Below are 25,207 nucleotides of genomic sequence, written 5' to 3'. Positions count from 1 at the left end.
GTTTCCCTGTTTTATATCAGAAGATAGATGGTAGATATCAAAATATTTGTGAGAAGGGCTCTTTTTAGGATGCATTTTCTTTTTAGTGAAGTGATTAATCTTTCTGATCTGCTTCAGAAAGTTAAAAGTTTTGGGGTGAAAGTGTTAAAATAGGAAGCATGATTTTATTGTCCTGAATTGTATATTCCACGGACTGAATACCCTTTAGTGATTTAGAGGCCGTCTAGTTTCATTAGAAAATACTCTGGTTTTCACATGTTTAGAGAATTAAGCAGCATAAGTGGGAATGATCTGGAGATAATCTTCAGCAGATTCACACCTGAACTAAAACCATAAATTTAAATTCACTCTTGGAGTTATTTGCAAGGCTTGTGCAGGCCTTCAAGGAGTTCAGAAAATGAGGATCAAGCTAGATAAGGGCTGTAAAGTACAAGTCTTCTGCAGTAAAATTTGAGGTGCGTGAATTTAGAATGAAGAACAGCTATCAAGTTTGTCTTGCTCTATCAAGAGCTTGATCTTGATGAAAACCAAGATGTTTTCTCTGTTAAGAAGAGGAAGACATTAGTCACCTTTTCATATCAGACAGAAAACTTGATCTGTCATTCCTTATTTTTATTATAGGGAACAAACACAGAATCTATTTTTTTTACTTGACAGTGTTAAAAATAATGGAAAAAACAATATTAGTCAGTCCTTGCACTTAGGTTATTTTTTATTGGATATTGGTTTTGAATATGCTAAGAACATCCATCTAGCAATCCAAGCAAAGGATATTTACAGTTGTCTGTTTGTACCATATCAGATCTCTTCTAAGATAAATCATGCAATAAGTGCTATTTAGATACAAGTGTAGGGTGAGAATTGATGGGATACAGGTGGGTCATACAATTTGCAGAAATGTATGCAAGCCTATGCAAAGAGGAATGGAGATCTGTATTTTCCACCTCTGGAGACTTTCATTGATAGACTGCATTTGCCCATGCTTGGAGAAAAACTGTCATGAGCAAAAGAGATGTAATGTATGCAGGAAATTCAATCTTCTTTATTTATTAAAACAAGTGTGATATCTTATTATCAAGTTAAAAAATAATCTACCCCTGTGTTTGCAGATGAAATTTTTAAATCATAGAATGAGATTAAAGACTTGCTATTAACCTTAATAGAATGACAGTTTTATTTACGATTTTTTTCCAACAATCAAAAGTCCCAAAAGGAGTTTGATGAATCAAGGTAGTCAAATCCCAGTTGTAGACCTCCCAAGTCAAAGACCAAATTCAACTTCAGAGTAGGATTTCTTATGCCTCCATTTCACAGAAAGAACTGTTTGGTTGCAATCGATATTTTAGATTTTACTCTATAATAACTCATAGAAAATAGCCAGCATAAGTATCATTATTTGTAATACATCCAGACTGATATCAACTTTTACAGCTTAATTTTTCTGGCAAAGTCGCACATATTTTATCTGTAATTGGTTTGAAAAGTAATTTTTTTTATATATAATTGCTCTCTGAAAGCCTGTAAACCTTTTCTGTTAATAAATATGTCAAATATCTTTGGTCTTATCCAAAGGTTTGCTTATTGTAAGTTTATGTAATTGTACATGACAGAAGCAATGCAAATATAATTCATAGCAGTTTTGACTTCACAGTACATTTATCCGTCATTTGTTCTGTATGCTGCACTGGCTCCTGTATTTGTTTTAAAAAAAGCTCTACTGTACTGTAGAGCAGTGGAAGTTTTCTCACTGCATTGAAAATTAATACATATGGCTTGCATACATTGATACTAAAAAAATCATAAATGCTTCATGGGCTGTGAAACTTAGAATATAATTACAGTTATGTCAAAGTATGCTAGATTGTGATTTATGGTCACTGGTATTTTAAAACATTCACTTGCATTAAAGAACTGTTTATATATTAATAGATCCATGGTTTTGAATAGTGAAGGCAAGAGGATTTAAGATAGTGTTCTCCAAATGACCTAAACAAAGGATGTAGACTTCCACAGATAGCTCTGATCCCATTCATATTCCATTCCTTTGATACAGCAGGTGCTTGTCATTTCTCTGGCCTTAACGAGATTGAGGCTAAACTGAGGAGACCAGACTGTATCTAAATATGCTAATTTACTCAGGCTGTAGAGGAATGTAAGAAATAGCAGCTCTGCTTCTACTTTAGGATGGCTCTTCCTCAGGGATGAAGTTGTTTTCTCTCATTTCACCCATATTGATTTGTTTTGTGTAGTGCTTCCTTGTACAGCTTTTGTAAGCTGATAATTCAATTTGCATTCCAATTGTCCAGTTTAACTGTGGTAAGGAGAGATTTGGCAAAAAGCATTGTGCAGTGCAAAAATGCAATTAGTCATGAGGTTAGTCTTAGTGCTTCATTTTTATGGATAATGAGTAGATTATCATAAGTACCATGTTACTATTGATTTTGGTTTTCAATTGATGTTTGTAGTCTTTTGGGGGCTTTTTTGATAGTTGAATAATGCATATCTGAACAAAACTCCACTGCTTAAAATTCTTGGTTGTTCACGGAATAATTTTCAAAGGAGTAGCCACAGCCACTGGTACTTAAAATCCCTTCCAAAGAACTTCTTTTTGTTAGTTACAGTAGGATTTATATAGTATTGCTTAAAATAAATTCATCTTCACAAAAAATTCAAGTACAATAAGCTGTCATATTAGTTTCTGACAACATAGACTTTTCTGTTAGGACTACTAGCTTTGCTTTTTTGGGGATGCTATGTTAGCAATTCAGAGTACCAGAGTATCTACATCTGGGGTTTAAAAAAGCGGGATTTGTAAAATAGCAAACCATAATAATGTATGCACATTGGATGGATATTGTGAATTTGTATTTTGTAAGTTTAGGTGCTGCTTGTGAATTACCTATGATGCCTTTTCAGGATGCCCTGAACTTAGAGGAGAGTATGCTAACTGAACCTGATTTTCACACAACAGTAGAAAGGGTTGGGCTGGAGGGAACCTTAAAGATAATCTAATTCCAACCCCTTCACTAATAGCAAGGATACTGCTCATTGGATCTGTTTGCTCAGGGCCCCATCCAACCTTGCTTTTTCCAGGGATGGGACATCCACAAATTCTCTGTGAAATATTTTCCAGTGCTTCATGATCTTCACAGTAGCATGTGATCTAAATCTCACTTCTTTTAGTTTAAACCTGTTCCCTACTTTCCTATCACTATCTGCATATGTAAATTGTCACTCTCCTTCCTTTTCATAAGCTCCCTTTAAGTACTGGAAGGCTATGAGACCCTTTTGCCAGAGCTTCATTGCTATAGAAATGATGTTCATTAAACAAGTCCAGAACAAGGAGTTTCAGCTTGAACAGTGAGCATAGGGAGAGTTATACATATTCCCCCTCTCTATAAGTGTTATGATCCAGTTATTAAAAATCTTTAGATATCGTGACAGTCTCTAATAAGTGACAGAATTACTGCATGTCTTTTACAGTGTCTTATCTGTGTTCTATTTTTAAAAGATCAGAATTGCTAAGTTCAGACCACATAAAACTTCCATCCTCATCAGCAAGATCTAATCAACAGTGCCTCCTTTGTTCACATGCTCTTCAACATATCTGTTGGTGAGGTGTAATTATACACAGTATTCTGTGATTTTGGCTGTTATAGCACTCTTTCCATAAATCTACACAGAATGGTGTTATTGCTTAGAAAGGTATGGTTTTGATATGTGGCTATCAGCCACATATGTCTGTTTAACCAGTTGATAGAGAGGTATTTCATTGTAATCTCTCTTTCCTGTTGTGTTAATTTGCAAACATCAGCAATAGTGTTGTTTTTTTATGTCTGTGTAGCAGCTATCATAATCACTCTAACATGATTAGCTTCTCTAAGCAGTACTGCAATTTAATTTAAGAGAAAAACAAGAGAGGAAGGAGAATTAATTTATCACATAGCTGGTAAAAGATCTACTGTGGCCAATTCATCAAACTTCCTTTGCAATATTAACAAGTCCATTCATTTGATAGTACAGTATGTATGGTACCTTGCTTTTATATTTAGTTCCTAGGTACTGTATCAAGATTGTTACAGAATTTTGCTTTCACATAATGAGTGGGGTTTTTGATTGTAGTTCCTTAGCTTTGACTCTTATCCATAACTTCAAAGATGGAGCTCCATAAGTCTTTCAAAATAAAGTATAAGGCTTTGCAACATTTTTCCTAGTCCTTTAATACTTTGTCTCATCCCCAAAATTTCTCCTCAATTTATCAAGGTACTTCTTGATTTTCTCTTGACTTTATACTTTGAATTTCATATAAAAATGAAAGGGCCAGTTTTAAACTCCTAAATATTGACAGGTGTCTATCTGTTCCCCCATGAAAATTCAGAAGAAAGTTTTCACTTTTTAGATAAACTTCTTTCAGAAACAAGTCTCCCATCTTAAAGTATTTTTAATGCTGTGTTGGGTTTGTGTGGCAAGTTTTGATAGTGAGGTAGAGGAGGTGACAGTGGTCTAAAGGGGTGGCTTCTCTGAAAAGATGCACACTGAAGAGAGAGTAGCAAGGGTGTGAGTAAGGGTGGCAGAGACAACATGTGATGAACTGTCTCTCTGCACCACTGCAGGGCAAAAAGGGTAGAGAATTCAGCAGTGAATTTAAGTCTCAGAAGAGAGAGACTTCATTTGCTGTAGTATTTATTGCTTCTCAGCCTGTTAGTTGATGCAGCACAATAATCTGCCTAATTGTCCTAAGCTGTTAAAAGAATAAATGTTTGTAGTTAAAGGTGGATACAGAACCTAGCCCATCTGATAGTGTGCATATTTTGTATAAAGTATATATTTTTTAACCAAGTGAAGCAAGGATAATTATTTTCAGAAAACACTTCATTCAATCATCTCTCCCTCTTTTTTACTTCTTTATGAATAGATAAATTTTCAGAAGTATTTTAATTCTGCGTCATTCATCTTGTGCTTTGCTTATTTAATGTTCAAGACATTTTAATGCCTATAGAAATGTACACCAAATGCACAGATGGAATGGTAAAACTTCATATTAAAGCTGGATTTGTATATTTTCTCCTCAAGCCAGGTCTTATGAGCTCTCAGAGAAATATAACACACCCAAGACAGCCCAGCTACCTCAAGGGCATAAAATCAGTAGGACAGCTTCTGAGGTAGTGTTGGAAACAGGAAAGTTTTAATAAAAGGCAAAATAACAAAGCTCTTTACCGAGAAAAACTGAGCCAGGGGCAAGAGGCTCTTGGTAAAAACACCCCACAAAAGCGATTACTTCCTTTGTTCTCTTCTTTTTCTAGTGAATTGCTTAGGCAGGACCTTTTGGCTTCTGTCCAGTTGGGTACCCTTAGGTTTATGTGAAGTCCCCAAGGTCCTATGAGGTGTCTTTTTACCAAATCAAGGAGAGAAACTTCCGGGCTTTTTTCCTTTTTAAGGAGACAAAGGATAATTTGTTCACTCCATCAACAGGGGGCACATTCCTACATGGATTTATTAGTATTGATCAATGAGAAAGGCCACATAAGACATTTATGTTCACTGAGTGAATGGTTCCAACACTTCACATAGGTTAAACTTAAAAGAGAAGAGGATATGATTCATAGAAACAGAAATAGAAGAGAAGAATATATTCATATATGACCTGTAGAAATGTGCAAGACCTTCTATAAAAAGGCTGCAATACATACCTTTTAATGAGTTTTTTTCTTTTTGTAACAATGAAGTGTGATATTATACCAGTTTATAAGTTTATTTTTGTAAGAGTTGTATAAAAGAGCTTTCTTACATTTTCCAGCTCCTCAGTAGATGGTGTAGAAGTCCAATGGCGTTTCATCAGAGACGAATTCAACATGATTAAGTTTTTCATTAGGTAGTTTGTTCTTGGAGTAGCTGTTATTTATGTGAGTATGTACACAGAAAGACATACATATATATATATAGATAGATAGATAGATTATGTGTGTGTGTGTGTGTATATATATATATATATATCTACATAGAGATTATGAACAGAAAATTTGAGAATCAGTCCAAATTTACAACTGTATCTGACTAATAATGTCTCAGTAAAATGTCTTGACAGCCCAGCTCTTTTGACTCCACCAAGTCATTGATAAAGACACTGAAACAAGATGCCCCTGTGGTATACCCCTTGTCCCTGGTTTCCAGACAGGGAATGAGCATTAAACACTATCCTGCGTGTCCAATTATCCAGCCCACTTTTACTCACACTCTTATCCACCTGTCCACAACCTTGGATTGTTCATTTTGCCTCTTTTGAAGGTGGGTGCAACTGCTATCTTCCTCCAGTTGGAATGGACTTTCCCGGATCTCCATGACTTTTCAAAGATGATGGTGAAGGGCCTTGCAGGAACATCAGCCAGTTTGCTCAGCACCCTTACTCAGCCCCTTGGGTCCCACTGTTCAGTTCTGTGAGTTGAATTCTCCCAATTAGTCCTTGCTTCAGTCCTCATCCACTGCTGGTAGCTCATCTCTTTGAACTGCTTCTCAAAACAGAGAGGCCTGGAAGGCTCAGGTGGTGAGGACGGGGTCCCTGCTTTGTGCAACAGCTACTTGAAGGGTTATACCACATCACATTATATGTAGCAATTGTTATCTCACATGAAATGTTTAATATATCTCTGTGTTTTCAGGAAAAATTAATCATCTCCTGTGGTTTTTCCCCTCTGTCTCTGTATTATCAGTATTTGCAAAAAACCCATAAACTTGCTGTTTAAAGTTTAACATTTACTATTAAAATTCAACATTTTGCAGCTATGAGAAATCCCTGTTTTATGGCTTGGGTCTTTGAATTTTTCATGTAACCGAGTGATAAAATAGCTCACTTAGTAGAATCTAAGCTAAATTTAAATTCATTACCATTGTTTGTAGGCTTAGCCTTAGATAAATAAAAGAAGAAAACATATTTCTCTTCTTATTTTTGTTTTTGTTTGGTTATATTTTTTTCTACTTTAACAAAGTAAATCCTCATCAGAACCCTGCTGTTAGTGATTGCCAATTACCTGCAACTGCAGGAGCACTGGTAAAGCATTGCCTTAATTAGGAAGGCCTAAAAATGCTCTTGGGATCTAAGCAAGCAGAAATGTAGCTGAAAGGTTTTGTTTCTCCTTGACAAGCTCAAATTTTTTTGTGGAAACCACTGATAGGCATTCTTGAATATACTTTCATTGAGCAGCTCTGAATATTCTGCTAGTCAAATAAGGTAAATTCACCACCTTAATATTATGGTTTTTTGATGGAATTTTCTTAAAACACCAGTTTTGCAGCCACAGGCAGGTATACAGTTCCCCTTTGTTCAGATTTATTTGCTATAAAGTATTTGCTAACTTTTATGAATGGGAAAAGAATATTTCATGTGATACATTGTAAAACAGGAAAAAGCAGTCAACTTCAAGTTAAAAAGAATGAAACTAGTTTTGGTAGTATACAAACTTTAAACCATTAACATTTGTGTTGGCTTTAACACCATCAGGAAAATTAAACTAGAAGGAAGCCACTCCCTTTCCTCTGCTCCTTTTGGTAAGGAAGGGACAATAAATAAGATTATGAGTTGAAATAACACTTTACTAAAAACATGCTAATAACAGCAGTATTAATAGCAAAAGTATACAAAAGGGAAGGGGGGGGGCTGGTGGGCAGCAAAAGTTCAGCAGGGGTTTTAAGGGGACTGTCTGCTTTGCTCTGGCAGAGATGTCAAACTCCTGGTTTCCAGCTCCTGGCATTTCCTGCTGAAACCGTCATCCCAGCAATGGCCTTGGTGGCATTGAATAAACATTGTAGTGATCCCCCACTCAGTGCTAAAAAATCCCGCTGCCTCTCTCTGTAACTAGGACAACAAGCAGACTAGCTGGTTTGGATGTCCACTTTTCATGGTGTTATGAATCTTATGATGATTATTAAATCTTTGATCTTTCTTTTTGCTGTTTACTTCTTTTTTTGATGGTTGGTGGTGAAAAAGTTCATTACATGTGATTATTAATGCTTTTAATGTTCTGTTTGCTGCATTATAATTGTGTTGCAAAGTCAGCATGAAAGAAGGTTTTAGCATAGTTGCATTTATAGATAGGAAACTTTCTTTGGTCTAGTTTATCCAGAGATTAAATTATGGAAATTTTTTGTTTACCAAATTGAAAAGGCCTTTCAAATTCATCATTCACTTTAGTGTAAGATGTACAGTGAAAACCCATTTAATACTGTTGGCTAAATTTTTGTAATGGTCATTTGCAACAATAATGAATTTAGCTGCTCCTCAGTTATTCTCTAAATTTAGTATTCTGGCTGATAAAACATTTATATAAGGTTGTTTCTTTCGATTGAAATGTGAACTACATTATTTTCCTATGCTCCCTATTATAAAATACAGCCCTGCTTGCATTATTTAGGTAGACTAATGATCACTTAAGTCATCATTAGGTTCAATAAGAGTTTTGTGGTGGTTTTATCTTCTTTGGGTTTGATTCTTTTTGCCTGTTTGCAGGTTCTTGCCTTTTTTTTAGCTTTCAATACTATTTTTTTCAAAATATGATCAAGTGTTCCCAAAGTATAAATTAAGATATTTTCAGTATAAAAATGTCTAGATGCCATGCTGTGTTCAGATATTAATTTCTCTTTTATGTCAACAAAATTAAGCTGGAGGTGAAGATTGTTTCAGGATGTGTGAGGATCCTGTGGCCCAAGGATGAGTGGAGTGAACTGAATTTGGAAGAAAGGTTGTGAAGGTGGAGGATGCCAGCTTGAATCTAGAAAAAGCAATGCTTTATTCGCTAGTTCCTAAAATAAGTGTGTTTGACTCCAAATCCAGAAACTAAAAAAAAACAAACAAAAAAAAAAAAAAAAAACCAACCCCAAAAAAAAAAACCAAACCAGAAGAGAAATATCTTCACAAAGTAATTGAATTTCACTAAAACATTACCTATTACTGTAATCTTATTTATTTAGAACTACAAAAAATCGCTACCTGGTTCCTTTTCTGAATACTTCTGTATGAATTGTATGAACTGTGAGCTTTCTAGCCTTTATTTTTCTTTGTGTTTTTAGGTCTTTTTTGTCTCTGCAGTACTCTTTAATTTTCAAAGCATTGAATCTGCATATTTCACAAGAACATTGTTGAGACTCAGTTCACTGGGACAGTATCTCCAAATCTCAAAAGTTCTTACTTTCTGCAGAGGGAATTTAATTTTATTACACTTTCAGGAAAAAGAAATTGAATTCTGGATTTAATGATTCTTTTTATGGCTTCATGGCCAAAATGGTCAGCACTGTTGTGCAGTGGCACAAAAGAATCAGTGTGTGTTGGCTTTTTTCTTTTATATTAATTCAATTGTGTGAAATATCAATTTATGCAATAGTCTGTGCAATAAACAGTTGAAAGTGACAGTTTGGTGTCCTCCTGAATTGGAGGGAGATCTGCCAGTGATCCTGCTAAGTCTCACTGATTTTGGAGGAGGGAGTGTTCTCATGTTCAGCTGTTATTCTTTCCTATTTGTTATTTTATCCTGCAGAAGGACAGCATTTCTATATTTTATGTATTAGAGTAATGAGAAATAGTAATATTTTTATAATAAAAAACGTTGAAAACTGAAGCTGGGATGAAATAAAGGTATAAAACAGAGTACTGCTGGCACAGATTCCTCAAGCAAAGAATAGGTGTCTGGGTTTGGCGTTAATTTTGCATAATGCAATTGAATTTAATCAGGAAATGTTCACACTGAGTATTTAATTAGACTCTAGGAGATCAATCTTGGTAGGGTCTTTGCTAATTATCAAGTGGCTGAGTCACTGAAGAAAGTCAAAATAATGCTTCAGAGGACTGTACTTCACTGAGGGTTTGGATGTGTGAGCAGAAGTTTTTAAGGTGATAAATGTTAAAGAAGGTTAATAAATAGTTTATAGTTAATAATGAAGTTGCAGGAATAATAGATGGAGGCTCAGACATATGAGAGACTGGAACTATAGCCTACAGTAATTTGTATAAATTATAATTGATCTTCTGAGAAGTATATAGAGGTTAAAACGCTGAGCAGAAATAGTTCAGAGAAAAGCTGTATCTCTCTGACAAAGCCACGTTAGCGCTAGATTACAACAGTAGGAATGATTCTGTTCTTCTTCCTTCACATATCTCTGATGTATTAAGTAGGAATTGCATAGACCTAGATATGCTTTTGCAGAACAGGCCAAGTATATGAAGACTTTCTCCCGAAATGCAGCAACATTTCCACTGACTCCAAGAAAGGGTAGAAGAAAAAATGCAAAAGTCAGCATCTTTGTTTCTCAACTCTGTCCCTCTTTATCCAAAGATCTGTGGCATTCACTTAAGCAGTGCTCTGTTTCTGTATGGCTTCTTTTAATGCTTTGCATTTCCCCACCATTCCAGTGTTTTCTGAAGTTTGTTATTCTGGTGAGTTAGAAATGGTTTTACTTGAATTTAGTGTTCCCTCTAAAACCACAGGCAGATTCCCCTCCCCCTTCTCCATCTGGAGGCAAAAAAAGGCAAAAAAAATGGGTTGAGATAAGAACAATTTACTGGAAACAGCAAGGAGTTAAGAGAACAAACAGTAACAAAAAAACCCCCAAAAAACTAATGACAAAAGGCATGAGAAAATAAACAATTCATAAGGAAAATACGCGACAATAAATAATACTGGACACCTCCCCCCAGAACATTTTCTCAACCTGCAGGAACCTTCTCCTTTGAAGCAGTCCTTTTCTTTCCATCCTCAGCAACTACCTGAGGGAGGTGTAGAAAAACCTCTGTGTTGTAGTAGCCACACCCCTTCTTGGCTACTGCAAAAAAATTAACACTGTCCTGGCCCAAACCAGGACAGTTATTCTACATCATTTAAGACACATAAAACGCTGGGTTGGAACACATCTTATTCCTCAAACTTGGAGCTACAAGCTCTATGCCTCTACCAAAAAGCCTTTTATCCATTGAAATCTGTAGCTGAACACTTGCTGTGATCGTGACATCCCACCTCGGTTTTTTTTGCTATTGGATCCTTTCTTCATCTGTCAAATATACAGTTCTAGTCCTTTTGTAGTCCTGAGTAAATCACCCTGCTTGTGTAAGTGCTCTCAGTTTATCACTTACTTCCAGTTACAGTGCCTGGCTGTGAATCTAAGAACAGTGGTAGCTTGATTTCAGTGGCAGTAAAACTAGCTTTCAGGTAATTAATTTGAATTTTATTTGGAACATTATCACATTTTAAATGAAGTTGTGCACGAATACCTTCCAGGTATTTCAGCACTGCTAACACAAATCTATGGGCATTCCTCACTTCCCTGGGATTCTCTTCCTGCAAGACCCTGTGGCAGAGCCTGCCTTCTGCATGAAAGACAACTGGCTGATGCCAAATAGTGTAGAAATTTCAGGGGTTGTTGTTAAAGTATGCTTCCTAATTATGTTTGTTTATTTCCATATTTAAATTTGTATACTTTGAGCTCTGTATGAATAATTCTACTGTGTATGTAAATTCAAGTTCATATTAATGCACACATAATTTTCCATTACTTGTTTCTTGCAGTCACATTCATTATTCAATGCCTATGATTTATTAGATTATGAGGTTTATGTTATAGATAGCAGCAAGTTTTATCTTCTCTTTGTACAATGCTAAGCACAGCTGGATTTTTAGCTGGTAAACTGTAACACAAATAATAAATCAAATGTATTGTATTAGTGCAGTCATGGGATAAGTAAAATTAGTTTTGAAGCATTTATGCAAATAATCTGTTTTCAACAGTCCATGCTTAGACACATACTCTTCTACTCTCAGAATACTGATACGATTACTCAAAGTATTTTAATGGGTATTTGAAGACATTTATATGTATGTATTTATTTTTAAAGTCATAAATATTAAATATTTTCTTGGGAAATAGAACAATTTCAGTAAGAATAGCAAAAATCAATACAGCAATAGTTTATGTACAGTGTGGAGTTTGACTTCATGGGCTCCTTTCAAAAGATGGGGGTGAACATTTTTAGCTCTGCACAGGTGAGAGAGTTGGATGCTCTGCAGAGTGAAAATAAATCCATAGGCCTGATGAAAACATACTCTCTGGTTTGTGTTTGAGAAAAAAATATTCTCATAAAGCCACAAGTGGTATGTTAATTTTTTTACTTTTTTTTTCTCTGAATTATTTCTGCATGATTTAATCTCCTTACCGTCTTGCCTCATCACCTATCATTTTACAAGGATTATTCTAGTCCTTAGTTGCTTTGATGGTCACAGTGCAATAGAGAACACATAACCAGGAATGTTTTATGGAGAGTAATAGAGTTTTGGTTGGGATAGATTTCACAATTCCAAAGCCAAAAAATGACTAGGGTGCAGTGTGGTGAATTTTAACTGACAATGTAGAGAAATATCTTGTGTGGATTTTGGGTTGATGGTTTAGGGTTTTAGTAGGGGTGGGTTGGTCAGTTGGTTGGTTTTTTGGTTTTGTTTGTTTTGGAATTTTTTCTTGGTTGGTTGGTTAGGTTTTTTTGTTTATTTGGGGGTTTTGTTTTTTTTTATTTTAATTTGTTCTTTCTTTCATCATAACTCATGTATTTCAGGTACAGATTTGGAAAAAAAACTGCAAGAAGTTTTTGCATAGAACAAAACTGCCAGGGATCATTTAACAGAACACTGTCTCCTGTAGCTCAGAAAGTACCATTATCTCACTGTTGGTTGTTTCGCTCTCTGCCATCCAAACTATTTTAACCTGTATTTTTTATGTTTTCTGTGAAGGTAATGTGCAAATAGATGTTAAGTGTCATTTGGACAAAACTCTAGTTGTTTTTTGTGAGGTTGTTTTGGATGATGATAACAGTCACTCAGCCACTATGTCTGACTGTCTCTACCTGTGGCGTTCAGGAGCTCGAGGATATTAGTCTGGCGTCAGCTGATTTTTTTTTTTTTTTTTTTTTTTGAGATCCTACATGGACTTAATAATAAATCAGCTAAATAATGTAATTTAATTTTAAATAATGAGAAAACAGTGGTAACCTGTTTTAAGTGTTACTAGCATTCAAGAGTATACAAATACATGTCAAAGTCAAACATTATTTCTTTCTTTTTAAATATGCTCTTTCAGTGTCACAGTGACTAATATTTTTCTGAAGATTATTAGTTGAACTCAGAAAATACTTTTTCTTTAAATTATTTTATAAGTAGGATTACCAGTCTTTGTCCCTGCCTGTAAAAACAATTTAACTGTGCTCTGCAGAGGTCTGTCCCCTGCTAGGGAAATTGTAGTTTTTAATCATTTTTAATACATTATTTAATGAGAAAATTAAACAGAGTAGGATTAATTAGCTTTGTAATTGTAAACACAGTTATTGATGTGAAATTGATTTCAATTTCCTAAAATTAAGGACAGAGCATTTTACATAGGCACACTTAAAATTTCAAACTTACACATTCCCCTAAACATCAGATAAAGGAAAAAAAGACTCACAAGCCTCATGTAAGAAGAAAAAGGGAAGGTATTTAAGATCTCCACACATTTAAATATTTTTCCCTATATGAAGGAGCTGGAAAAGATCTAAACCCATCTTTACATGTCCTAAAGTTTTGGATGTTCTAACTGCAGAAATTAACAGTAAATCATAAAATAATCCTCCATAAACCTACTTACATTATCTGAGTAAATTTATTTTTTCAAGAACAAAATGTTTTCCTCTACAGTGGATGGTCTTTTGTTGTCCACTCACTGTTATTTTGATGAAGATAGTATACTGTCTACATCTATAATGAGGCACATGAACTTTAGAACTTCTGAAAACTTGACACCAGTGGATTAGTCAGACACCAAACTATGTATTTGGAATTTATCAAAGTCCTGAATACCTAAAGCATGCTATTATCCTACTCCCCCCATCCGTACCTATTTCCACTTCAAATATACCATGAAACTCTTCATTCTCATTGCAGCTTGAGAATAAAATATTGGAGAAATAGATCATAGAATGGAAAACTATGCCTTATAAAGAATGGCTCTCATGGAAGAATAGACAAGGAACTATAAAATTAGGAGTGGAAACATTAAACACATTACTTCAAATTAGTTCTGTGCACATTTGAACTGTGAAGATTGCAGCAGGGAAACTATACAAATAGATTTCAAAGAAAACTCTTAGACCAACTAATAGGAGATATATTCATCAGTGTTCATTAAACACAGTAGCTAAGGTCTCACGTCAGAGCCTTTATAGCAAGTATCATTCTGCCCTGGCCCTGTTTATTATTTTTCTAATCAAATGCTGCTGACAGCTGTCAGGACAGGGTGTGTTGCTGGACAAACGTTGGGTCTGAGTTAGTATGGCAGTTCTTGAGAACTTGAAGTTCCTTTTAAGTATACTAAAATGTTAATTCTATCATTATGGATTGGATTTTTTTAGAGCAATTTTGGAACTCTTGGAGGGCTTTTTTTTATTTTGTTTTGATGAATTTATTTTTTTTTAAGAAAGCCTTCTTACAGGCATAACTGAATGTGCTGGTTTTGATGTTTTTATTTAGACATGTTTCTAGTTTGGGGCTGTTGGTCTATTTGTTTTCACTTTTCTGATAAAAGCTTTTTTGACTGTGGTATATTAGGATTTGATCAGGGGAGGATTTGATCTAGCTTGTAGGGCTTGCTGGTGGCCAGTTTGTTCACAGGCATTTCAGAATGAAGTAGTGAGCTGGACAATTACTCTGCTCACAATAGTCTGCTCCTAACATGTACAATTCTGGGGGAGATTTCCCCAAAACAGTGTTTAAGCAATTTCTACAACTCACTCCTCTCAGCTTCTTCAAGGGCGAAATTTGGTATCCTGTTCATTCTGAGTCTGCTGTACTGCATGTGCACAGAACCTGTATGATGTGAGCAGAGGAGTTCTTGTGTTCACCCCTTCCCTGCACTTGTTACAAGTTGTATGGGCTACTCAGATATAAGTGTTGGAGATCAGTGGACCACACAGAGATTACATTTTTAGCTTAGCTGTTATGAAATACTTTTATCTATTGGGGTCTCAGATCCTGTTAGAAAATTATCATCTAGGAATTCTCATACCAAACGTTACTGATAGGTCCCTCACATACAAAAGTACAAGATATTTAAAAATTGTGTGATATTTCATTTTAGTCCCTGGTGTGAGAACACAAAATAGTACTTATAATAATAGTAATGTGCCAAAAATATTGGAAGGACCTTTAAAGTATCTGAATATTTTTTTTGTGAGTGGTTGCATCCCAAAATATCACAGTTTTGTTTGGTAGCGATGTCTGGTTTCCATCCAACTCTGTCTCTTCCCATCTATATATATATATGTGTTTGTGTGTGTGTGTATATATATATATATATATATATGTATAAATTTATGTGGTTTTATGTGTATTTACATCATACTTTTTGGAGTTTGTTCCTTCATTTTGTTGTGAAATAACATACATAGAAAAAAGAATATGCTGGAAACTTGTGTAAGTGATCAGTGTTCACATTTTGCATGCTTCAGGCAAGTTACAGTGATACAGTACAAACAGAATATAATGTAATTGGTTTCAAGTTCAAAAAGAATACTTCTAGTGTTTTACAGGATATCATTTTCTCAAAAGCACTGGAAGACAGCAGCAAAATTTTTAATTAAAATGCTTTTCTATATCTCAAATTCTTCCTGTGGCAAATATTGTTAAACTTTTTTTCTTTCTGTTGAAAGTTTTCTCCTTTTGAGAAGAAAAAAATAGAAGTATACTGTGTCAGTTTCTTAAAGGTACTTCGATACATAAATAGAGACTTTTATTTTTCTTTTATATGAGATTCATGCTATGCACATACTCAGATATGTGTTAGGAAGTTGGTGGTTTTTATCTTGTTAATGTCTTCCTAATGATCCCTGCACTCAGTTGGGCAATGAATTCCTCATTGTGGTGGTTCTGGTGCTTTCAAGAAAAACCCAAAAGAGACTTGAGGAAAGCATTACTACAGTTATTCTCAGGCCCATCATGTAGCATTTATAACAGAGACTATGTAAAATGCAGTATTGCATACTGCTTGATAAAATAGTTGTGATAAATGCAATTCAGGGCTTTTGATCTAATTCTTCATTACTCTTTCCTATTCAATATAAAATGAAATAATAAGAGATGCATTTACCTCTTTCAAAACTGTCTTGTTAGTCTTGGATCATAAATGGATCTCAATCTCTTCAGTGATTTTATTATTAGTAGTTATTTTTAGTGTTTTATTTATTATTAGATGATCTTTAGTTGATGCCAGAGATTAGTTGCATATAGAGCATAACATACATTGGATGTGTGAACATTTTTCAGAATGAAAAATTGCTAACAGTACATTATAATATTATGTGAATCAAACATTCATACAAATGCCATGTTAAAACACACAAATAAAACTCAAAACCCAGACACAGATAAAAACTTGAATATAAGTTATTTAGCTAGGGACAAAATCATTGATTTTGTAACAGGTTGAGGAATGTTAATCTGAAGGAAAGTGTTTAGAAAACAATTAAAAGTCATAATGGATAATCTGATGTAGCAAGAGACTCATGCTACTGTAGAACGTATTTAAAGACAAACAAAACCCCAAACCTAATAAAACCCCTAAACACACCTAGTCTCCAAAGCCCAGCATCAACAAAAAAACCCTTCAAAATGAAAAAATGAAGAACTTTATCACCCACCCACTCATGCCTCCACACCCCCAATGACTTTGAAATTAATTTGGGGTTGATGCCCCAATGGAAATACTGGGATGTGTCTTCTCTTTTTATTCCCAAAAGAATAACAATGAGACAAAAAAACCCAAAACTTTAATGCTCAACTATGTACATATCCAGTGGTTTGTAAATGAGTTTTAGAATAAAATCCTTAAGGAGCTCAATTTAATTTATTTCTCGTAATGAGGGGGAGCAGTTATTTCTTCTTTAGATGTACTGTCCCACTTATTGAAGGCTATGAAATAACTCACCATCTCATCAACAAGGGGAATACCATTTGAGATCTTTATGCAATGCTGATATGTGTTCTTTTTGCAAGGAAAACCTATACCTCTGTACATACACTGCCTGTGCAATCTCTGAAAATTTTACTTTTTACCCCAGGATGTAGCGATTCAAATTCCCTGAGCTCTCAATACTATGTTGAAATCTTTTCTTGTGAAAACCTTTATTATCTTTAAGTGTTTTTTATTGCCTCAATTGTCTCATAACTGTGGCCCAATTAAAAAACAACCAATCAACCAACCCAAAAAACCCACACAAAAACCTCCCACCCTGTGACATCAGTCTGAGAAAATTTTACTCAAAAAAGAGTACATTTTCTCCAAACTCAACAGCTGGTGCCACTTTTAAGCTGAAATCACAGCTACAAACTCCTTACAGTGTTGTTGCCATCTGCTATATGACATAATATAAGGATCTGCTTGGTATAATATATGTAAAATACCTAATACAGAAGAATCAGACACGTTACATAAAGGGAATATACAGTCATCATGTTCCAATGACTGTACAACTGAAGTCTTGCACTACTCTTCCTACATCTAACTAAATCTCTTAAATAACATTCTTGGTAGGATAAGGTAGTTCATGATCAACCTATTTATTGATACATTTATTTCCATGAAACCTGCTGAGTTACATTGTGCAGTGCAACCACTAGATTTTGTTAGGATTCTTGGGTATTTTTTATCCACCCCTGATCTAGAGTCAACTCACATATTTTTTGACCCTGTAGTTATTTCTAACCAGAAAATAAAAGGTAATTAGAAAGTTAATTTAAGAAAAATGGTCACCTACACTTACAGAAGTATAATGTAATAATATAAATTATATATAAATATAAGGTAACAAAGTAATAATTTCCCCAGTCTTTGGGTTCTTCCCTGGCTTGCCTTCTCCCCTCCCCAGTTTCTAGCTTTAAAAATGTTTTTCTAGATTATAATTGCTGCTAAAGCTAAATATTATTGTCTACAAAGAATTTTTTTGCCTGATTATACTTCTGCTTATTTAAAGAGGGTAACATCCTTTAGAATTATTTAAACTTTAAAGACACCTGGCTTAATGTACAAGCCAGACTGATTCTCATTTTTTATAGCTTCCATCATGGTTTAGAATATCAAATACTTTATGTAACCAGAAGTTTCTAATTAAGGCAATGCTATTCCTCTATCTATGAAGAAAACTTTGATGGAAAATGCTTTGTATGTGTTTGTGCTTACTGTACTTGCAAACACAGTGTGCCCTTCCCTGCAAAAGCTTGTACCTCAGTTGGCAGCCATTCCTATCTCCTGAAAAGTGAGCTCCAAGACTAGGACTTTGGAGTCAGCTCATGCAAGATGCTTTCTGTGAATTGCAACTATCTGTTCCTGTTACAAAGCACGTTGTATAACCTAGTGAATAGGTGGCTTTCTGAAACTGAACAGCACAAAGCACTTCTGATATGTTCATATAAATTGATGGGTTTAAACTGGAAAAATACCCAACTGGAAGATTTATGACACTTCTGTATGTCAAAGGATATACATCAAAGGACACTTTGCATCCTTACTTTACATTTTAATAGTTGAGTTGGCTTTGACCTATAAATAATTAATACCACTACGAATTTAACATCTGAAATGATAAATAGCACTTGGCAGTAATAATGTATTGTTTTTATGCTAACAGGGCATAATTCTACCAGCCAGAATTCAAAAGGCATAGTAGAATAAATTGTATCACCACTTGATTTATTTTTATGGAAAAATGGAAAGATCAAACTCCTGGGTCTTGTTTCAGTGCTGTCAACATTTTAAAAGGTAGAGGATGCACTGAACCTGTCTTTCGTGTATGTGAGGCTTTCCACCCTTCAAAGCCTTTTCCAGGGACACCAGTGAAGTGTCTTGCCCTACATTCTGGCAGTGGCCAGTACAGATTGCAGGAAATATTTCAAAAAGTCTGTTAGTGAATGCTTGGTTACTGAAGTCCCAACAGGATGGCTTTCTTTCCAGCTTCAAATTTCTATTACTTAATCCTTGGCTTATAATTTGATTCACAGGGATTTAATGCTGAATTTTGGCATGGAGTTCTACAAATTAGTTACATAGCTAGGTTCTTTTTTTTTTCCCAAGTTTTAATTTACTTTTGCTGCTCTCTTTAATTTTCATATGACAACTTTCTGTGGCACTTGCTTTTTCTCTGCTCTACCTCTTGCTGTGTTTTATCTTTCTGCTGTGTACCACCTTCATACCACATCTAAATTAAATAATTTCCTTTTTCAAACCTTGGGGTTTTTTATATGCAAAGCTTTAACTTATTTTAGTAACATTTTTGTTCCATTTCCACATTGCTTTATCTTACAGGAAGCAGCATTTTTCAAAAGCATATACCTCTTCTATAGCAGTAAATCTGTAGAGATTCTTCCAATTAATTATTATGCACACAAATATTCATGGGAATATTGATAGACGGAACCTCTGGAAGTCCTCTATCCCAGCCTCCTGTGTCAAGTGCCATGAACATCAGAGCAAGCTCAGCTGGTGTCCTGAAAACCTCCAAGTATGGAAGGTTGCTCACACACTGTTCTCCTCTCCTAGAAAAATGGACTTTCCTGATGTTCAGCCTCAGACTAGCAGTGTGCAATTTGTGGTGATGTACCTTTGTTATATTGTCATAACTGAGGCTCCACGTCTTTGTAACTGTTCCCCGTGTAGTTAAAATTTGTGTTCTGTCTCCCTGTCTCTACATCTTCACCAGACTGAACAGCTCCAGCTCCCCCACCATCATCTTGTGAGTCACATTCTCTGGGATCCTCACCATCCTAGTAGCCCTGCACAGATCTTTGGTTTTAAGTCACTCTTGAACTGGGGTGGGATGGATGCAGATCTGTCCATGCATTCCAAATTTGACCTCATCAGGACCAAGTAGAGGGAGATAGAAATTTTCTTCTGTCACATATTTAATTTGTGCTGTAAGCCTTGAATGTATTTCAGCAGGATTGATACTCGGGAAATTTTTTACCAGCCTGTTTACATGCATGCCATTATTCTTCCCTTGTGTGTCTTGGTAGAAATTGTTAGATTGTTGTTGCCCTTCTCTGCAGCTCTGCTATTCAGCATTATCAGCTCCTCACTTATCTTTCCCATTTAGCATCATCTATGGATTTTTTGGGGTGCAGGAGGTTCTTCTGTCTCTTTATCCAAGTCTTCAACAAAATTTTACACTGCAAGGCTAATTATAGAGTAGTTTGAGTTGGAAGGGACCTTTAAAAGTTAGTTAGTTCAACTTGACTGAAATGATCTTCATCTAGGCAAGGCTCAAAGACCCATCATGCCTGACATCCTTGAATGTTTCCAAGGATGGGGCATTCACCACCTCTCTGATTTTCATATATCATGGAGAGTGGCTTGGCTGCTACATGAGCCAGTTCCCTCAGGACTCAGGGATGCATGTCATCAGGTCCCACAGACTTAACTGTATTCACAACTGTGTGCGTGTGGTCAGAAACTGGATTTTCTGTTACAGTGGGAGGAACTTTCTGACTTTATTCCCCATTCTGCTGTCCACCCACTGGAGAAATGTGGTAAGAGAAGGTGCTAGTGAAGACTGGTGGCAAAAAAATGTGTGGAGTGTCAGTTTTCTCCTCACCCATTGTTACTGGATTGTCAGTCTTGCTTGTGGGGGCATGCCTTCTTTGACCCGCCTTTTCGGGCTGACATACCTGTAGAAGCCCTTATTCTTCACATTCCTTGCCCAGTTAAACTCCAGTAGCACTTAGGCCCTCCTGACCACATTCCTACATACCCAAGCAGCATTCCTCTACTCCTTCCAGGATATCTATCCTTGCTTCCACTGCCTTTGCATTTGCTTCTTTTTCATTAGTTTGATCAGCAGATATCAAACACGTTGGTCTCTTTCCTTCCTTTTTTACTCAACTAGCAGTTTGTTCTTGCAAAGAATTTCCTCAGATTCCACAGAAGAGCATGGCTGGCTGTGTCAAAAGCCTTAATGTAAAGTAGTGTTTGTCATTGTCTGCATACATATAAATTTCCATACAGAAATCCCTTGCTGACTACACAGAGTGTGGGGACATTTTACATGCAGGCTGTTGAATTTACTGAGCCATTTATTCAAGCATATATGACTCAGAAATGTCATTAGTCAAACTAGAATTAATGTCTGCATAAAATGACTGAAGTGTTTTGAAAATTGAATATAGCTGAGTGTTCATGTTAATTGTTATGAAATGCTCTGTAAGTTATATAATTGTTCTGGAACGGTCTATATTTTAGGCTGCTGTTAGACATCAATCAAAAATAATCTGCCTTTAACAAAATTTTGAAAACATTCAATAATATTGAAGAAAATGTTATTATAGAGTTGATCAAGAACTACTGTGGAATGTGTAGAGGTTGTTAATTACTGTATATGAAAGGAACATAATCTAGTACACATAGAAATAAAGGTGATTTCACACAAAAAGCCTGGAAACAAACCAGCCAAACAAAAAAACAACCAGAAACAAACAAACAAAAAAAACCCACCACAAAAACCAAAAACCACACAAAAGGCCTCAAATATAGCCAAAGTCAACCTACTGAGAGCTTTTTGAACCCAGCAAGTTTAGTCAATGCCAAGGTCATTGCTAAGTAAGAATGAGGAATGAAAAACAAGTCAACCATGCAGTAATGAGTAGCAAGTAGCAAGTTTCCTAAGTTACAGCTCAATGGAAAGAGGCTTACAGGAATGAAACAACAGGGTTAAATCCACATTTTTTGCTAGTTTTAAAGCTCTAAGGATTTATGGGGGTTTTGTTTGGTTGAGGATTTTTTATATCAGCCATTACATGATCGCACACTTATTATAGGGCAATGGAGAAATATTGTATTTCAATTGGTGAAACAATATCATTACAACATAGCATTAAATGTTTGTATAAAAGTAACATATATATTACTCATTTTAGATATTGTCAGAGATCTGGAAAAAAATGCCTTTGGATCCCATTGTTCTAAATATCTTTACAAATACTGAACATTTTTCATCCCTGGATGGTTTTTTGTCAATAAATTTTCATTCAAATTAATTTTTGCAACTCCTGAAGAAAATGGCTTAAGGACTCCACTTTTTAAAATATTTTTGCCATTTAAAAAAATTGTTTCTAACTCCTTTTCTTTGTGTTTTTTAATTGGGTCCGTGCAGGGGAATGTAATGTGCTTTTTCTGCTTTGCAACTATAATTTAGTAATGAACTTGTATCAAAAAGACAATTGCATTGTGTATTTTTTATTTTTGTAGATAAATTATCATGCTGATGTGGTATTCACTCTTTTTTTGCAGCATTTATTTTATTTCCTGGGAAAAACACTTTGAGAAAAGGGGAGTTAGAATACTTACAGACTTGATATAAGCAAATATTATTTCTGTGGTATACTGTTCTTCTTTTATTCCCAGAATGGAAGGAAGAGGGAAACTAGTTTAAGTTTTCTTCTTTTTTTTTTTTTTTCACATGTTCTCAGTTTTATGTATAGTAATATTGAAAAACTTGTCATATTAATAATTTTTAAATCTAGGCCTTCACCCCTTCTCAGTACTTCTAGTCCACCATTAGCATGTCATTAAAAAGCCATTAATTTTGACTAATGTACTAATGTCAATACAAGATAAAATTAACCTAATAAAACAACATATAATCTGTCCCAGACCTCTGTGTTATGTTTAGCCTGTGCTAAAGGTAATAACAAAACAGATGGACCTAATAATTTTTCGTTACTTAAAACTGAAATCTGTATGATATACCTGTGAAGAAGAAGAAGGAAAAAAAAAGACATGTAATGTGTACCTATTAAAATTCTGTTTTATTACTCTTGATTCAATCTAATTGCTTACACATGTACACTTAGACTCTAATCTCAGAATGGTACTGCATATATTGTATCTTAGAATCTGTAGAGATAAGATAACAGATTTATTTGAGAAATGTGCTAAAACAGTGCATGTTAGAGATTATGAGGCAAAAGAGCATTTAGGATTCTGGTACCGTGTTGCCTGTTTTAATGTAGTCCTTTATTTACTCCCTTCTCCTATTTGTTTTGCTGGTAGTTTGGAGTTTTTTCCTCTTCCTAATAACATTCAGTGGCAGCTTTAATTAGTCGTGCAATTGTTAAATACATTCTTGAAATATACTGTGGAGTCTTAGATTCAAGGAAACTTGTTTGTAATGTAGGATGCTTCAGCCAATGTAATCTTGTCTTCCTAGAGTGCTATATACTAGTGCAGATACTCAGCATTATGTGACTGTATCTGTCAGTGTGATGCTTATAAAATAGCAATAAAATATGCAATTGAAATCTGAAAATACATTCTGGAAAAGGTGCCTTTCTAAGTCTAAAATGTCTAAGTTTTTGATATAATTGATTTCTTCAAGCTCTTTAAGCTGTTGACAGCCAGGAGCTTGCAAACAGAATGCTTTGTTTGTGGGAACTGAGGTTAACAACACATTTTCCTTCTACTTTTTTCATTATTATGTAAATTTTTAATGGTAAAGATAGGGACTAACATGACTCTGAATGTTTGCAGACTTTGGATTTATAAAGATAAGTTCAGAAATGTAGAGTTAGCATGCTTTTCAGTCTGCACGTAGCATTTTTTGGACTTCTTAAGTGTACCTTCTTGAACATTTATAGACAAGTGTGCATGATGCAGTGGAAGATAGTACCAACCTAAATGATGACTTATCTGTAGCTTTGTATCATGGCATCAAAAGTCTATACCTATCTGAGAGAAAAACTTAAAAGCTCTGGGCAGCCCCAGTGTAAGGATAACTAAGTAAAATTGAGTTGCTAAAGGAATCAGCTCAGGTTGCTTATGGTCTCCACTTCTGTGTGAAGATTATGATAACTCTTGGGCTTCTATTATAAGAGTTTGAAATAAACGTCACATTGGACCAGTTTGTCATTACAGGGTTGATTTTTAACTAGGGAGAAAAACAAAAAGACAAAGCACTAGATCTCATCCTTTGTTACATTTATATTATTTTAAAAACTTTGTTCAGGTATTAAAACTCAGATACTGAAAATTATATTGCACGTATTTGCTGACATACTGACAAGAAATGAGCAGCAGAAATCTCAGTGTCTTCACCTGACCCATGATTTCCCTTGCAGCAGGCACTAGGGACCTCTTCATTTCCCTGTATGAGTTTCATGTTAGTTTGGCATATTCCAGGTTTGAGCCTTGACAATATGTTCTGTTCTCTTTCTCTTTTTGTAACGAAAAATATTGAGATAAAATCCCTAGCTTTCAAATGTGAGTAAAGTGCACCCAAAGCACTTGTTTTTTTCTGTAAGGTTGATCAGTCACTGAAAGAGGTTGCCCAGGGATATAGTGGAGTCCCAGTCCTTGGAAGCAGTCAGAGTTCAAAGTGGACAGTGTCCTGAGCAAGCTGCTGTGGCTGCTGTGAGCACCCTGTGGGCTGGATGTGTCAAACACCAGAGGTTCAGTCCAGCTGCTGTGATTCTGTGTTTCTATTGCTGTTTTAATTGACTGAAGGAATACATGCACCACTACTGATGCTGCATGCAAATATTTTCCATAATCCAAGACACACTTCTAAGTTTCCATGGTTTTAGACCTGTTTTTCAGTTATGTGTGAAATAAGTTTATAGGTTTGCATACCAGGCAGATGAAATACTGTATATTATGTCGTTGAAAGCTTGATGCCCTTTTCTCTGTTTGAGTAATTCTTGCTTTATTTGACAGCTGCACTTAGGTCTGACCATGGCTTATGGATATCTTTATTTTGCAGTGTGCACAGTGGTGCACTACTCAGAACTGGATTTGTGCTTTCTGGGATTTCATTTCAGTTTTCTGTTAAAAGAACATAAACAGATTGCTTTCAGTTTTCCGGGCCATTTGTCTTTTGTTTTCCATTCTGTATCTAAAAAAGGACCCTGCTTACCCTTCTCTTGTGAGTGTGGAGGAATATAAATAAATGAAGTATGTGAAAAATTTCCTGCATATTTAACTGCACTACAGAACAACTTATGTAGGTATTCTTGGAACTGCCTTACTGTCTGCACAGTAAAAAATGATGCTTGTTCCATTGTTTTACAACTTCTTCCACAAAAAACACCCCACAGATATAGATTATGTCAGTTATTTAGACTAGAAAGAGGTACTTTGTTTTCTTACAATCCAATAAAACTGTCAGTTATTG

The 25,207-nt window shown here is 35.2% G+C and overlaps 1 protein-coding gene across 9 annotated transcripts in view; it reads left to right on the top strand.

Annotated features, from left to right (window-relative positions):
- The window catches only part of SGCZ (sarcoglycan zeta), a 391,151-nt gene that overhangs the window by 248,675 nt on the left and 117,269 nt on the right, over positions 1-25,207 (top strand). Inside the window, exon 1 of one of the 9 annotated variants that reach the window (XM_038136650.1) lies at positions 6,236-6,434. The exons of the other annotated variants lie outside the window; for them this stretch is intronic. The gene's annotated coding sequence lies outside the window, so the exon portion shown is untranslated. Of the gene's footprint in view, positions 1-6,235; positions 6,435-25,207 lie in introns of those variants that run through there. 9 annotated transcript variants of the gene reach the window in all.

The sequence above is a fragment of the Motacilla alba genome, chromosome 4, assembly GCF_015832195.1.
Source record: "Motacilla alba alba isolate MOTALB_02 chromosome 4, Motacilla_alba_V1.0_pri, whole genome shotgun sequence".
In the NCBI taxonomy this organism is placed as follows: Eukaryota; Metazoa; Chordata; class Aves; order Passeriformes; family Motacillidae; genus Motacilla; species Motacilla alba.
This window is presented reverse-complemented; position numbering and strand designations above follow the sequence as displayed.